The sequence below is a fragment of the Citrus sinensis genome, chromosome 5 (assembly GCF_022201045.2).
Source record: "Citrus sinensis cultivar Valencia sweet orange chromosome 5, DVS_A1.0, whole genome shotgun sequence".
Classification (NCBI taxonomy): domain Eukaryota; kingdom Viridiplantae; phylum Streptophyta; class Magnoliopsida; order Sapindales; family Rutaceae; genus Citrus; species Citrus sinensis.
Genome location: NC_068560.1, coordinates 14,843,751 through 14,860,078, shown reverse-complemented (window position 1 = coordinate 14,860,078; position 16,328 = coordinate 14,843,751). Strand labels below are relative to the sequence as shown.

Below are 16,328 nucleotides of genomic sequence, written 5' to 3'. Positions count from 1 at the left end.
CAAATTACACATGCTAATAATGATGATTTTGATGAGTTTTTAGAGTCTACAATGAAGGAAGGGAAAAAAAAAACAGAAAATTTACAAAAATGGCCATAATACTTTTGTATTTTTTAAATTTGACCCCCCAAAGTTTTTTCAATCAACATTAGCCAAACATCAAGTTTGAGGACCAAAATACCCTTATCACTCTCGCCTTTCTCTCTCGCCCAAATCCTCTCCCTCCATTGAAAGCTTATCACTAGAATTATACATCGTCGGCGGCGTAGATCGGCACTGGAGTCCATCGTCGGCGGCTGAAAGAAGCTATATTACGTTCAAAATCTTTCGAGATCTCCAAAATCAAAGATTAAAATTCAAAACCCTAAGTGAGTTATTACTTCATTTTTTTGTGTTGCGATTTTGGGTTGTTGTGTTTTGTTGTTATTGTTGTTGTTGTTGTTGTTGTTATTGTGTTGGTTGCGGTGGTGATAGATTGAGTATTTGTGGTTGTTAATAGCGGTGGTGGGTGAGGTTGTTGTGTTGCAAGTGGGAAATGTGATGTTGCGTTGTGTATATATTTTATGGGTGTTGTATTTTATGGCGCGACATGCGCATTGCGGGTGAGATGTGTGCGATAGTCCCAACCTCAAGCTGGCACGCGCCAGCCTGCACTCTCTTGGTGCCTGTCGCACTAGGAGACAACGTCTCTTGGTGCGACAGTTACCATGTCGTACCAATCGACAATTGTTTTTTTTTTGTGACAATTTATTAACATGTAATATTTTTGCAACTTGTACCAGATAAATGGTCAAATCAAAAATAGCATTGCATAATCCACCTAGACCGAGGAAAGAACCGGGAATGATGAAGATATCTTATGGCGATCACTTTCCTGGGCGTATCATGAGTATGTGCAAATTAGATGTAGTTGTTGATGTCATCTGAGAAAAAATAACAAAGCGGCAGTTGAAACTGTTCAAAGATGATATATTTGGGCATATCCTCCAATGCCGAAGCTATTTGTTCAGTGGCGTAATTGTCCATAATATATTGTTTCGGCAAGTGTCCCATGGTGATGGAAATGAAAAAGATGAGTTATGATTTCATGTTGGGGACCATTTGATACGGCTATCGATTGGAGAGTGGTGCCTAGTAACGGAACTTTGCTATGGTGAACATGTCGTGCTGACAAAGTATAAAACAATGTATAGGTTACTTAAGAAATATTTTGGGGGTTTGTTTCGCGGGATAAATCTTGGCCAGTTTGAGCAAAGATTTATGGACTTAGACTTCAAGGCGATGGATGACACCGATGTACTAAAGATCGCCCTGTTTTACTTTGTTGATAGAGTACTAAACGGAAGAAAAGATTATTGTCAAATCAATTTCGATTTGCTTAACGAGATAAATGACATAGATCACTTTCAAAGTTGTCAGTGGGGTTGTTTGTCATGGGAAACAATATATGAAAGCCTTGACAATGCATGGAACGGCAAACCAATAAATTTAAAAAGGAATGCGCAAAAAATCCCACGCATAAAATTGAAAAATACAATGTTTATGACTTTACGTCTGCAGTGCATGTGAGTGAAGAATTTTGTTTTTTTGATAACTTAGTTTTGTTATAATGAATATTTAATGAAACGTTTTATGACTATATCTTTCCTTGTTGAAGGCATGGATTTTTGAAGCGATCGGAGGACTACCATTATAGTGGATGGTGAAAATTAAGAGGAAGGGTCCTTGGATCATGCGATGGAAGCCCATGGCTTCTTTGAATATAAATTTCGGTAAAGTCTATTCATACCTCAATGAAAACTCGCATCTTGTAAGTAATTTATATGTATATGTGTATATAACTATTAAATACTAGATGATTATACTAACTGAAAATTTGGTATTCTTTACGACATGATGAAAACATTTTACAAACCATCGAACCGGATGCAAAGGAGAGAGCCACAAATTATTGGAAGAGTGTGGAGGATTACGTGTCATATATGCCAGCTTGGGTCCGTAATGTGGGTATCCTTTACAACATAATTTAAAAGATAATCAAAATTGAATTTTTTTTTGTGGTATTAACTCATTTTCTTTTTAACTTGGTGCGGCACCAGCCTTCAATTAACGTGCCATCAATTACAAGGACAAAAGAGGCGGATCATGACAGCACAAGCCAAACACAAGCGCAGCAAACTTCCGTTGAGGATGATTTTGTTGCCGACAACCATAACAAATCCACACGCACACGATTATGATGACACGCATGATTCGAAGGTTACTTCCTAACTTAAATGATCATTTTGTTTCATCACATATAACTTATTTCATCACTTTCTCATTACTTTCTTATTTCGTAATAATAGTCAAGGACAAAATTCTGCAATGATTATTTCGCTCAATGGATGGACAAAATAAAGTGTTCAATTCACGAACTGAGGTCAGAACTTCAGGCATAACGCAATTCCATTAACGAACTGAGGTCGAAACTTCAGGCAGAACGTAGAGACGTACAAAAGTATAGAGAAGCAGTCATGAAATTTATGGCTTCGTTTAGTGAAGGTTCTTCTAAGTCCGTGTACAGTGATTCACTGTTTCGCTGCTCGTACATGGTGAGCAAGTTTCACATGCTCTGGTTATGTTCTTTTGGTTTCACAACCGAAATTAGTTTAATACATTCATCTCCTCGAATCGACAGGCCCCGGATAGCTATGGTTCGAACACTGATGCTAGTAATGATGATGATCACACCCCCATGTCGTTGTACAGTCTCTATGGGAACATAAGTGGTGACAGTGTACATATCTTCACGGAGGCACCTCCTAGCGTTAGTAAGTTTAGACGTCCGTTTAAATGTATAAAATATGAAAATTTAATATTTTTTGTATGTAGATATTCATCCCTGTGAATTTGGGCGGCAATCATTGGGTATTAACCCGAGCAGACCTTCACGTGAAGAGGGTGCGTATTTACATCAATTCAAGCCTCTTCAGGTCGTCTTCCCTCAATGGCTTCAAGTGTTGGATTCTATAACGTCTGACTTGAGTTGCAGAGTGCCAACCCTTGGAAAGTAAGAATCGTTCAAGATGTGCCCCAACAAGAACCTTGAACTGGTGATTGCAGCGTTTTTATGTTGATGTTTACAATATATTTGATGTTCGGGCTCAAACTTGATTTTGATGGTAGTCACGGGCAATACTTCAGGAAGAAAATTACTATAGATATATTTAATGGCGATATTGCCTTATAAGTCATTGTATTATGTTAAGTCTTGATGTATGGATGTAGAATATTATAATAAATTTTTGTTCTATTGATATGTTTAGTCATAAGTAATTGTTGATTTATTTTAGTAGTTAATATGCAAATGTACATGAAATAAAATACCTTATTATATATAATTTAAAAATACACCAAAAAAAGAGTTCAAAGTCCATAATTAGTTAGAGTGATACAATTAGTTTGGATTCGACACAATAAGATTTTTACATCTCTTGCGGTTATGATTTGGTTGATTGCATCGCCCGCATCTCACAGCCCTTCGGTTTACATCCTCATCGATAGAAGGTATTCTGAACTCTGGACGATGACCAGGTAGTGGTGCTTCGATCGATGGAATAACTTTCATTTCCTGGATTTCTGCTGGAATGTCCCAATTTTTCATGTTACCAATCGGCTCTACTGGTTATGCATATGCCATCACCAATGATTTTTTAGAGTAATAATTAGAGCAAAGACTTATGTAATCCACACGGACGGTCAAACAAGCAGCAATTGCATGTGCACAAACAAGCTAATCGAATTGAAATACTCTACAGGAGCAAGTCCTTTCATGAATGTCAACTATCCATTCCTTTATACCACCACCCAAAACATGGAATCAATACTGAGACACAGGACGAACAATCATTCTTTTGGCCAAAATTCTCCTTTTGCCAATTATCTCATCTGCCCACGTCGTTAGACGAGTGCTCATCGACTCAACCACAATTTTCCTAAAATAAAATAATTGCTGTAATGCATTATTTTTTAAGGAATCAGCCGCGCCCGAGTGGAGCATCCACAACCCTTCAAGTTGCCTTTTAAATTCTTCGTGTCCATATGCTTTTGCTGCATTAATAAAGCTGGCTTAAATTGATCCCAAAGAGCTTTGAACATCTTGAATTTTGACTTAATGTTACGTTTGACATGGTGAAAACAAACGCCATGAACAGCAGTGCGAAATGCTTTCGGAATGACTTTCTTGATGGCAGTGCACCGATCAGAAATAATTACTAACTCTGACCGATCGCCAATCACTATGTGTAACTTCGTCATAAACCATTCCCAATCATCATTGTTTTCTGAATCCATTACTCCAATAGCTAATTGATACAATTGATTATTACCATTCAAACCTGTTGCCACGAGCATGCTTCCACGATATAGCCCCTTTAGATGAGTGCCGTCAACAGTGATCACATGCCTGATGTACTGCATGAAACCCTTGATGAAAGATCTAAGCGCTTCAAAGTAATTTAAAAAATTATCATTTCCATCTCGCTCGAGGTGTGTGACTGTACCCTTATTTGCTTTGGCCAAAACGTGAGAGTATTTGGGAAGTAAGTTGTATAACTTTACAGGGTTCCCTCGTACTATTTCAAGACCAATTTCTTTAGCCTGATATGTTTGTTGATATGTTAACTAGACACTGTATTCTTACTGCATGTCTGCTCTAATGTCATTCGGAGTGTATATTCGTTTATCCTGGATAACTTTATCCGCAATAAGATGATCAACAACCCGACTCCTTACTTGACGGAGACCACCAGGTAATACCTTATTAGAGCACTGTTGAGTGTTAGAAAGTGTATATTTATAAAGGAGAAAATCATCATTTTACATTTCAAGTCTTACTAACGTCCTTACTTTTATGTATTTAAGCTTCTTGTGTTTTAATTATGTGTGTTTTATTTTAATTAAGTATTTTATGTATTTTAGGGGCATCATGGTCATTTCACAATAAATGAGAGATCATACAACAAAACGGACATCAGTTTTGAACTTAGGATAGTCAAAAACCTTAGGAGGAGCATAGAAAGAAAAATGACACTGTTCACATGTACGGTACTATCCATGTTACTGTTCACGACACTGTTCACATATACGGAACGATGACGTGGCATTGACCGATGATGTGGTATTGACTGATGAGGTGTCACGATTCTATTGGACAAAATTCTTATGCACTGTTGATCGGTGACGTGGCAGCATGTTAGTGGACCAAAAATCGTGCGTACAGTACATGCATATACACAAGATTATTTACAACCAAACCGTGTCACTATTCAAACCACGTGGTCAAACCGTGTCACTATTCAAACCGCGTACTGTTGACTGATGACGTGGCGCAATCCTGAGCGTCCAAAATATTTTTAATCTGATGACCATAATTTACTCAATGTATCTATAAAAAGGGGGCTCTTCCCCCCTAATTGGGCATCCCTTAATTCATTTTTTATTTCAATTTTCTGTAATTCCTTCTTCATCTTGTATTTTCTACGTATTTTAATAAATTCTCATTTTACCCCTAGTTCAATTATGAGTAGCTAATTTTCTTTCAAGCTTGGGTTGAAGGTGAAATCTCAACATGTGTTATGGGCTTTATTTGGTAAATTTATTTTTTCTTCCCCTCTAATTATTGTGGATGTTTTGACTTTTCATCGATAAATAATAATAATCTTTTTTAGATACCCCCCTGATTTTATCGGTTCCTTAGTGCAAGGTTATTATTATTTGGCATGATAAGCCCTTAGCACCATATTGATTAGAGTGTGGTTCATAAGGAGTGTAAACCCCTCTCATGATTTAATTGACATTAATAAGGAATATTTAGCCCATGGTGCATGTTGATGCAGATCCAAATACCAAAGTACGTCATTTTAATATATTTTCACTTTAATTTATTTCCGCCATTTTAATTTAAATTTTAGGATAATTTAAATCACTTCCACCATAAATTCAATCAACCACCATAGAAAATTAATTCTACACATAATTAAAATCCACCTCCTCGTGGGATTGACACTCATCATCGTTAATCTATTCTACAAAAGATTCGTGTGCTTGCGAGTTCAATAAAATTTGCATAACAAGTTTTTGGCGCTGTTACTAGGGAGGTAAGTTATTTTAATTTGTAGAATTAATTTTTGTAAATAATTTCTTTTAATTGTTTTCTTGTAATTGTTTCTCTTATTAAAAAAAAAGAATCTACATTTTAAGGTAAGAATTTCTTTTCTTTTTCTTCTTTAAAATTCTGTAATTTAATTTTCAAGTTAGTCTTCTTTGTAATTTTTTCATTTATCATATTAATTTATTTTAAATTTCAGTTAATTTATTTCATGTATTTTTAGTGTGTTTTTATAGAAAGGTTGTAACAGCGCGATAAAGTTAGTATCGTAATTTCTCTTTCTTATTTATTTTTATTTCTTTTGTTCCCATTTTTTTGTGTTCTTTGCATGCATGGTTGAAGGTCATTATTACCTAATCTTGAACTCAAAAAAATACTTCGCACACACAAACACGTTAAAAATAAAAGAGAAATGGATTTGCAACAACAACATGAAGCACCACAGGAGAGGCCATTTAATGACTATTTCAGTCCCTTAGCTAATTTGAGCATATCATACATAAGATACTCAAATGTAGCTGCTAGGAGTTTTGAGTTAAAACCTAGTGTGCTAAATTGTCTTCCAACATTCTATGGCCTAGAAAATGAGGATCCATATAATCATCTGAATGATTTTTATGTTATTTGTCAAACTTTTAAATATGAAAATTTTTCAGATGATGATATTAAACTTAGATTATTCTCATTTTCTTTAAAGGATAGAGCTCGTTTGTGGCTCAATACATTGCCTGCTAATAGCATTACATTATGGGAACAAATGGTAACAAAATTTTTGAATAAATATTTCCCAATGCATAAAACCAATGCTATTCGCAGGGAAATCCCAGAGTTTACCCAGAGAGAAGACGATCAGTTTTTCAAAATATGAGAGCGATTCAATGGGCTACTCTTGAAGTGTCTACATCATAAGTATGAGAAATGACACTAATGCCAGTACTTCTTGGTGGGATTATTGCCATATGTGCAAGAATAACTAATGCAACAAGTGGAGGAGAGCTAATGTCAAAAATTGCATCAAAGATTTGAGATTTCTTCCAACGACAAGCTGATAATTCCCAACAACGGAGTCGATCACTCAGGAATACTAAAAGAATTAAGGGAGTAAATGAGGTTCACATTGGCAAGTCAATTTCTGGAATTAAAGAAGTCAAGGAGATGGTTGAAGGTCTTTCTCGACAAATAACATCGTTAATGACTGCTAAATCAACAGAACCACATGACCATGACTCATACTCAGATTCAGTCAATGCCATACGTGAATGAGAAAACCATCAAATTACAACCCATACTCCAATACATATAATCTTGGATGGAGTGACCACTCCAATTTTTCATGGTCTCAAGGATTCCAACAGAATGGGCCAGCAACTACAGCTCCCCCAATGCAACCAATTCCTCAAATTTCTTAAGCTTCTCAGCCACCATTTAGAGCATACAATCAAAACTCGAATTACTCTCAACCCAGACCATTGGAGGATTCATTCCAGAATCTCAAGAATCTTACTCACTCCACGATTGAGCAACAAAACCACACCATTGATGAACTACTAAATGAGATGAGAGCAGGCTTCAACTCACAAGCCCAATCAGTTTCAAACCTCGAGAAAATGGTGGGACAAATTTCTTCTTCAGTTCAAACCTTGGCAATGACTGTTGAGAAAGACAAATTCCCAAGTCAACCTGTGCTTAATCCTAAAGGAATGCATGAAGTAAGTACCAGTTCACTACAATAGCATGAAGAGGTCAAAGCCGTCATGATCTTACGAAAAGGGAAAGAAGTCGACAATAAAATGGAGATGCCGGTGACAAAAACAAATTAAATTGTACCTGTAAATACTGAGGACTCATCACCAACGGAGAAAGAAGAAACCAACCCTCGAGAATACGTTCTTAAAGCTTCATTTCCTCAGAGGTTAGCTAAAGGGAAAGAAGGAAAAATCCATAGGTGAGATTTTTGAAATCTTCAAACAGGTAAGTGTTAACATCTCTTTACTTAATGGTATAAAACAAGTGTCATCTTATACCAAGTTTCTTAAAGATATTTGTACTAAAAAGAGAAACATTCATATTCAAAAGAAGACATTTTTAATAAAAAAACGTTAGTTCTATAATGCAAAATTACTCTAAAATGCAAAGACCCAGACTCCCCTACTATCTCATGTAGTATAGGAACGACACAATTGAGAATGCTTTGTTGGATTTAGGAGTTAGTGTAAATCTGTTACCTTACTTAGTATTTGTAAAACTTGGACTGGGAGAATTGCATCCAACTTTAGTAGTGTTACAACTTACAGATCAGTCCACGAAAATATATCGTGGTATTGTAGAGGACGTGCTTATCCAGGTAGACAAGTTTTATTTTCCTGTTGATTTTATTGTAATTGACACTCAACCAATCTAAGATTCAAGGAAGCACATCCCCATTATCCTAGGCCGACCTTTCTTGGCAACTGCCGATGTTCACATTCAATGCAGGACTGGAAATATGCAGTTTTCCTTTGGCAACATGACTATAAAGCTAAACATCTTCAACATTACCAAACAACCTCACAATACAGATGATAGAATTGTTGATGTGGATTTAATAGAAGCATTAGTTGATGATACTTTTCTTTCAAATCTTAGTGATGATCCTTTACAAATATGTTTAACTCACTTTGGTTTTGATTTTGATATTGACATATTAGTCGATGAAGTCAACGCTCTACTTGACTCAGCTTTATCCATGGATACCAATAAATGGAAGTCAAGAGTTGAACAACTAGCACTATCAGAGAAGAAACTCATCCCATCATCAGAATCACCACTGTAACTCGAGCTCAAACCATTACCCAACACTTTAGAATATGTATTTTTGGAGAAGAAAACGCTCTGCCTATAATCATTTCATCATCCCTAAATGACGAATAAAATGGTAAGTTGTTGGATGTTTTAAAAGAACACAAAGGAGCATTAGGATAGACCATAGCCGACATAAAATGTATAAATTCAGTAGACTACATGCATTACATTCACATTGATGAAAATACTAAACCTACTAGAAAAATGCAATGTCGGTTAAATCATAATATGAAAGCAGTTATTTGAACTAAAGTCCTTAAGCTATTAGATGTAGGTATCATTTACCTCATTTCTGATAGTTCATGCGTTAGTCTTGTGCAAGTTGTCCCCAAAAAGTTAGGAGTCACAGTAGTTACCAATGCTGATAATGAATTGATAATTACTAGAGTGACTACATGATGGCGTGTATGCATTGATTATAGAAAGTTGAATTTTGTCACATGTAAAGACCATTTTCCTTTACCATTTATCGATCAAATGCTTGATAGATTAGTAGGCCATGAATTTTATTGCTTCTTAGATGGCTACTCAAGATATAATCATATTCCCATAGCACCAAAAGATCAAGAGAATACCACTTTCACTTGCCCTTTTGGTACTTTTGTATATAGGAGAATGTCATTTAGATTATGTAATGCACTTATTACATTTCAACGATGCATGTTAAGCATTTTTTCTGATATAGTTGAACAATTCATTGAAGTCTTTATGGATGACTTTTCTGTTTTTGGTGATTCATTTAATCAATGTTTACATCATCTAACACTAGTTCTGCAAAGATATATCGAGAAGAATTTAGTCTTAAATTAGGAGAAGTGTCATTTTATGGTAAAATAAAGTATTGTTCCCGGTCACATCATTTCGAGCAAAGGTATTGAGGCTGATAAAGTCAAGATGGATCTCATTTCCAATCTTCCTCCACCTAAAACAGTCAAAGAAGTAAGATCTTTCCTTGGGCATGCTGGTTTTTATAGACGTTTCATTAAAGATTTTAGTAAAGTTTCTAGACCCTTATGCAATCTACTTGCTAAGGATGTACCTTTTATCTTTGATAATTCATGTCTTGTGGCATTTGAAAACTAAAGCAATTGTTGACATCGTCACCCATCATTCAGCCCCCAAACTGGAGCTTACCATTTGAGCTCATGTGTGATGCATCTGATTATGTAGGAGGAGCAGTTTTAGGACAAAGAGTTGATCGAATTCCTCATGTTATTTATTATGCTAGAGTTGAATTATTCCACCATTGAAAAAGAAATGCTAGCAGTAGTGTTTGCATTAGAGAAATTTTGATCTTATCTAATTAGTTGTAAAATAATTGTATTCACAAATCATTCTGCTTTTAAATATCTTCTCACAAAGAAAGATGTAAAAGCTAGACTAATTCGTTGGGTGTTACTTTTTCAAGAATTTGACTTGGAATTCAAAGATAAGAAAGGCATAAAAAATATTGTGGTTGACCATCTCTCTCGTCTCCATTTTAACAAAATTATGGAACCATTAATATTAAATGAATCATTTCCAAATGAATAATTAATGAGTGTGGAAGTATTACCGTGGTATGCTGATATCGTTAATTACCTTGTTACAGGTCAACTTCCAGAGCATTGGACCAAGCAAGACAAGGCCAATTTTTTTTGCGGAAATAAAGAATTTCTTTTGGGATGACCCTTATCTTTTCAAGTATTGTGCAGATTAAATTGTTAGACGGTATGTCCTAGAAAATGAATTTCAAAATATTCTTTCATTCTGCCATGAACAAGCTTGTGGAGGCCATTCCAACGCTAAGAAAACAGCGACTAAAGTTTTACAATGTGGTTTCTGTTGAGTGTTAGAAAATGCATATTTATAAAAGAGAAAATCGTCATTTTACACTTCAAGTTTTACTAACACCCTTACTTTTATGTATTTAAACTTCTTGTCATTTAATTATGTGTGTTGTATTATAATTAAGTATTTTATGTATTTTAGGGGCATCATAGTCATTTCACAATGAATGAGAGATCAGCCGGCAAAACGGACATCACTTTTGAACTCAGGACAGTCGAAACCTTAGGAGGAGCATAAAAAGAAAAATGGCACTGTTCACATGTACGATACTGTTTACGTTACTGTTCACGATACTGTTAACATAGACAGATCGATGATGTGGCATTGATTGATGAGGTGTCACGATCCTGTTGGACTAAAATTCTTATGCACTATTGATCGATGACCTGGCAGCATATCAGTGGACCAAAAATCTAGCGTACGGTACATGCATTACATAGGATTATTTCCAATCAAACCGTGTCACTGTTCAAGCCGGGTCAAACCGTGTTACTGTTCAAACCGTGTGGTCAAACCGCGTACTTTTGACTGATGACGTGGCGCAATCTTGAGCGTCCGAAATATTTTTGATCCGATGGCCATGATTTACTCAATGTATCTATAAAAATGGGGCTCTCCCCACTAATTTGATATCTCTGAATCCATTTTTAGACTCCATTTTCTGTAATTCTTTCTCCATCTTGTATTTTCTACGTATTTTAATAAATTTCCTTTTTACCCCTAGTTCGATTATGAGTAGCTAATTTTCTTTCAAGCTTGGGTTGAAGGTGAATTCTCAACATGTGTCATGAGCTTTATTTGGTAAATTTATTTTCTCTTCCCCTTTAGTTTTTGTGGATGTTTTAACTTCTCGTCGACAAATAATAATAATCTTGTCTAGATACCGCCTTGGTTTCACCAACTCTCTAGTACAAGGTTATTATTATTTGGCACGATAAGCCCTTAGCACCATATTGATTAGAATGTGGTTCATGAGGTGTGGATTCCCCCCTCATGATTTAATTGGTATTAATAAGGAATATTTAGCCCATGGTGCATGTTGATACAGATCCAGATACCTAAGTACGTCATTTCAATAGATTTCTATTCAATTTATTCTCGCCATTTCAATTCCAATTTTAAGATAATCTAAGTCACTTTCACCACAAATCCAAACATTCATTTAGAAAAATTAATTCTACACACAATTAGAATCAACCTCCTCGTGGGATCGACACTCGTCACCATTAATTTATTCTACAATAGATTCGTGCACTTGCGAGTTCAATAAAGTTTGCACAACAAGTTTTTGGCGCCGTTACTGGGGAGGTAAGTTATTTTAATTCGTAAAATTAATTTTTGTGAATAATTTCTTTTATTTATTTTCTTGTATGTTTTTTCTTATTAAAAAAAAGGAAAAAAAAGTGAATCTGCATTTAGAGGTTAGTATTTCTTTTCTTTTTCTCTTCTTTAAAATTCTGTAATTTAATTTTCAAGTTATTTTTTTTCTTTCTTCTTTGTAATTTTTGTTTATCTTACTAATTTTTTTTAGTTAATTTATTTCACGTATTTTTTGTGTATTTTTATAGTAAGATTGTAATAGCGCGATAAGGTTAGTATCGTAATTTCTCTTTTTTCTTTATTTTTATTCGTTTTGTTCCCATTTATTTTTTGTTCTTTGCATGCATGGTCGTAGGTCATTATTACCTAATCTTGAACCTATAGACCTTGAACTAGAAAAAAACAATGCGCACACACAAACACGTTAAAAGTAAAATGGATTTGCAATAACAACAAGCACCACAGGAGAGGCCATTTAAAGACTATTTTAGTCCCTTAGCTAATTTAAGCACATCATGCATAAGATACCCAAATGTAGCTGGTATGAGTTTTGAATTAAAACCTAGTGTGCTAAATTGTCTCCCAACATTCTATGGCCTAGAAAATGAGGACTTATATAATCATTTGAATGATTTTCATGCTATTTGTCAAACATTTAGATATGAGAATTTTTCATATGATGATGTTAAACTTATATTATTCCCATTTTCTTTAAAGGATAGAGTTCGTTCATGGCTCAATATATTGCTTGCTAATAGCATTACATCATGGGAACAAATGGTAACAAAATTTTTGAATAAATATTTCCCAGTGTATAAAACCAATGCTATTCGTAGGGAAATTTCAGAGTTTACCCAGAGAGAAGACGAGCTGTTTTTTGAAACATGGGAGCGATTCAATGGGCTACTCTTGAAGTGTCCACATCATGGGTACGAGAAATGACACCAATGTTAATACTTTCTGGAGGGATTATTGCCGAATGTGCAAGAATGACTAATGGCAACAAGTGGAGGAGAGCTAATGTAAAAAAGTGCATTAGAAATTTGGGAATTCTTCTAGCGACAAGCGGATAATTCCCAACAACGGAGTCGATCGCTCAGAAACACTAAAAGAATTAAGGGAGTAAATGAAGTTCATATTGGCGAGTCAAGTTCAGAAATTAAAGAAGTCAAAGCGATAATTGAAGGTCTCTCTCGACAAATAACATCGTTATCGACTGCTAAATCAACAGAGCCACATGACCATGACTATGACTCATATTCAGATCAAGCCAATGCCATAGGTGTAATGAGAAAACCATCAAATTACAACCCATACTTCAACACATATAACTCTGGATGGAGAGACTACCCCAATTTTTCATTGTCTCAAGGATTCCAACAGAATGGACCAGCAGCTCCAGTTCCACCAATGCAATAAATTCCTCAAGTTCCTCATGCCTCTTAGCCACCATTTAGACTATACAATCAGAACCAGAACTACTCTCAACCCATACCATGGGAGGATGCATTCCAGAATCTCAAAAATCTTACTCACTCCACGATTGAGCAACAGAACCGCACTATTGATGGACTACGAAATGAGATGAGAGCAGGCTTCAACTCACAGGCCCAATCAGTTTCAAGCCTCGAGAAGATGGTGGGACAACTTGCTTCTTCAGTTCAAACCTTGGCAATGACTGTTGAGAAAGGTAAATTTCCAAGTTAACCAGTGCCTAATCCTAAAGGGGTACATGAAGCAAGTACTAGTTCACCACAACAGCATGGAGAGGTCAAAACAGTCATGACATTGCGAAAAGGAAAAGAAGTCGACAACAAAGTGGAGATGTCGGTGACAAAAGAAAATCAAATTATACCTGTGAATGTTGAGGACTCACCATCGGAAGAGAAAGAAGAAACCAACCCACGAGAATATGTTCCCAAAGCTCCATTTCCTTAGAAGTTAGCTAAAGGAAAGAAGGGAAAATCCACATGTGAGATTCTTGAAATCTTCAAACAGGTAAGTGTTAACATTCCTTTACTTGATACTATAAAATAAGTTCCATCTTATGCCAAGTTTCTTAAAGACCTTTGTACTAAAAAGAGAAACATTCACATTCAAAAGAAGGCATTTTTAACAGAAAACGTTAGTTTTATACTCCAACACAAAATTCCTTTAAAATGCAAAGATCCAGGCTCCTTACTATCTCATGTAGTATAGGGAATCACACAATTGAGAATGCTTTGTTGGATTTAGGAGGTAGTATAAATAGTTACCTTACTCAGTTTTCGTGAAACTTGGACTGGGAGAATTACACCTAACTCCAGTGGTGTTACAACTTGCAGATCGGTCCACGAAAATATCTCGTGATATTGTGGAGGACGTGCTTATCCAGGTAGACAAGTTTTATTTTCATGTTGATTTTATTGTAATTGACACTCAACCAATACAGGATTCAAGGAAGCACATCCCAATTATTCTAAGCCGACCTTTCTTGGCAACTGCGGATGCTCACATTTAATGCAGGACTGGAAATATGCAGTTGTCCTTTGGCAACATGACTATGGAGCTAAACATCTTCAACATTGCCAAACAACCTCACAATGCAGATGATGGAATTGTTGATGTGGATTTAATAGAAGCATTAGTTGATAATACTTTTGTTTCAAACCTTAGTGATGACCCTTTACAAACATGATTAACTCACTTTGGTTTGAATTTTGATATTGACAGATCGGTCGATGAGGTCAACGCCCTTCTTGACTCAGCACCATCTATGGACACTAATAAATAGAAGTCAATAGTTGAACAACTAGCACCATCAGAAAAGAAACTCATCCCATCATCAGAATCACCATCAAAACTCGAGTTCAAACCATTACCCAACACTCTGAAATATGCAATTTTGGGAGAAGAAAGTACTCTGCCGGTAATCATTTCATCATCCCTAAATGACGAACAAAAAGGTAAGTTGTTGGATGTTTTAAAAGAGCACAAAGGAACATTAGAATGGACTATAGCAGACATAAAATGTATAAACTCAGTAGACTGCATGTATTACATTCACCTTGATGAAAATGCTAAACCTACTAGGGAAATGCAACGTCGGATAAATCCTAACATGAAAGAAGTTATTAGAACTGAAGTCCTTAAGCTATTAAATGCAGGTATCATTTACCCAATTTCTAATAGTTCATGGGTCAGTCTTGTACAAGTTGTCCCCAAAAAGTCAAGAGTCACAGTAGTTACGAATGCCGATAATGAATTGATACCCACTAGAGTGACTACAGGGTGGCGTGTATGCATTGATTATAGAAAGTTGAATTCTCTCACACGTAAAGACCATTTTCTTTTACCATTTATCGATCAAATACTTGATAGATTAGCAGGTAATAAATTTTATTACTTTCTAGATGGCTACTCATGATATAATCACATTCTCATAATACCAAAAGATCAAGAGCAGACCACTTTCACTTGCCCTTTTTGTACTTTTCCATATAGGAGGATGCCATTTGGATTATGTAATGCACCTGCTACATTTCAATGATGTATGTTGAGCATTTTTTCTGATATGGTTGAACGATTCCTTGAAGTCTTTATGGATGACTTTTTTATCTTTGGTGATTCATTTGATCAATGTTTACATCATCTAACACTAGTTCTGTAGAGATGTATCGAGAAGAACTTAGTCTTAAATTGGGAGAAGTTTTATTTTATGGTAAAATAAGGTATTTTGTGCGGTCACATCATTTCGAGCAAAGGTATTGAGGTTGACAAAGCCAAGGTGGATCTCATTTCTAATATTCCTCCACCCAAAACAGTCAAAGAAGTAAGATCTTTCCTTGGGCATGCTGGTTTTTATAGACGTTTCATTAAAGATTTTAGCAAAGTTTCTAGACCCTTATGCAATTTACTTGCTAAGGATGTATCATTTGTCTTTAATGATTCATGTCTTGTGGCATTTGAAAAATTAAAGCGGTTGTTGACATCATCACCCATCATTCAGCCCCCAAACTGGAGCTTACCATTTGAACTCATGTGTGATGCATCTGATTATACAGTAGGAGCAGTATTATGACAAAGAGTTGATTGAATTCTCCATGTTATTTACTATGCTAGTATGACATTGAATGATGCACATTTGAACTATTCAGATGGTCAGCCACAACATTCTCTGTGCCTTTCTTATCTTTAAATTTCAAGT

The 16,328-nt window shown here is 35.6% G+C and overlaps 1 non-coding gene across 1 annotated transcript; it reads right to left on the bottom strand.

Annotated features, from left to right (window-relative positions):
* Positions 1 to 12,970: 12,970 nt before the first annotated feature.
* Positions 12,971 to 13,073, bottom strand: LOC127902884 (small nucleolar RNA R71). Its single transcript, XR_008055520.1, has one exon. It is a non-coding gene; the product is annotated as a small nucleolar RNA R71 (small nucleolar RNA).
* Positions 13,074 to 16,328: the final 3,255 nt, after the last annotated feature.